We start from the raw sequence: 1,355 nt of genomic DNA, 5'->3' as shown, positions 1-1,355 counted from the left end.
TGCCTCAGCCTCCCAAGTAGCTGGGACTACAGGCACCAGCCACAAGCCCCAGCCATTTTTTGGTTGTAGCTGTCATTTTTTGGTTACCGCTGTTATTGTTGTTTGGCAGGCCCAGGCTGGATTCGAACCCACCAGCTCTGGTGTATGTGGCTGGTGCCTTAGCCACTTAAGCTACAGGCGCCGAGTTGATAATTTTGTTTATGCATCATCTTGTTCCAGAATGGATTTGGGATAGTTTAATAAGAGCATGTAAACTTTGGGAAATTGCCATTATAGGGGGTGGAGGGGACTGGGAACAAAACAAAAGGCCTGCAGTTGACGATGAACTTTGATGGACCCCTTGAGCTAAATATTTTAATAGCTTTCAAAAAGAAATTCACTAGGCTGGTCCTGGTGGCTCACACCTGTAATCCTAGCACCCTGGGAGGCTGAGGCTGGTGGATTGCCTGAGCTCAGGAGTTGGAGACCAGGCTGAGCTAGAGGGAGACCTAGCCTCTAAAAACAGCCAGGCGTTTTCATGGGTGCCTGCAGTCCCAGCTACTCAGGAGGATGAGGCAAGAGGATCTCTTGAGCCCAAGAGTTTGAGGTTGATGTGAGCAATAAGCCACAGCACTCTACCAATAGCAACTCTGTCTCACAAATAAAAAAGGCAATCCACTGTCTGAATACAATGTGAGTTTGTTATGAAGTTTTTGACTTTCTATCAAAAAATTCAGAAGCCAAGACCTGGAGAACATCCCTATAGGAACCCTTTAGACAACAATATGAAAATCCTGGCATCGGGAATGAAAAAAATGTCCAGATAGTGTATTACCAGATTTCTTTAACCTGATGAATTTAATACATGCAATCATTTTGTTGTAGCTTTAATTTGCATTTTTGTTCTTAAAACTAAAGCATCTTTTTTCTTGGATTAAGTGCTAAACTGAGACTCGAAAAACAAATAGAAGCCTGCCACAAGTATTGGGGATTGGTGGAGCATAGCGAATGAGAAGGGGAATGATGAGAACGAATGGAGAGACCATTCTGGAGAGCCAGGTTGTGACTTTGTTTGTATGCAAAGATAGTAAAGGGTTTTAAGCAGCTGAGTGATATGAACAGATTTGTATTTTAAACCTCTGCAGATACCCTTTGAGCCTGCAGAGATAAAATTGCCAAACAGGAAAATGGCCTGTGTGATTTTAAAGGAAGAAGAGATACTACCATAGTATTGTCAGCTAATTAAAACTAAAAGTATTCGGCCGACTTTAAAAATAGGCTTTGTTGGGTGGCACCTGTGGCTCAAGTGAGTAGGGCACCGGCCCCATATACCAAGGGTGGTAGGTTCAAACCCGGCCCTAGCCAAACTGCAACAA

The 1,355-nt window shown here is 43.6% G+C and overlaps 1 protein-coding gene across 1 annotated transcript in view; it reads left to right on the top strand.

The window, feature by feature from the left end:
• The window catches only part of ZSCAN21 (zinc finger and SCAN domain containing 21), a 19,803-nt gene that overhangs the window by 962 nt on the left and 17,486 nt on the right, over positions 1 to 1,355 (top strand). The window lies entirely within an intron of this gene.

This window comes from Otolemur garnettii, unplaced genomic scaffold (genome assembly GCF_000181295.1).
Source record: "Otolemur garnettii isolate 467f Iridium unplaced genomic scaffold, OtoGar3 scaffold00142, whole genome shotgun sequence".
Lineage (NCBI taxonomy): Eukaryota > Metazoa > Chordata > Mammalia > Primates > Galagidae > Otolemur > Otolemur garnettii.
The sequence above is the reverse complement of the archived record's forward strand: the minus strand, read 5'-3'. Positions and strand labels throughout refer to the sequence as shown.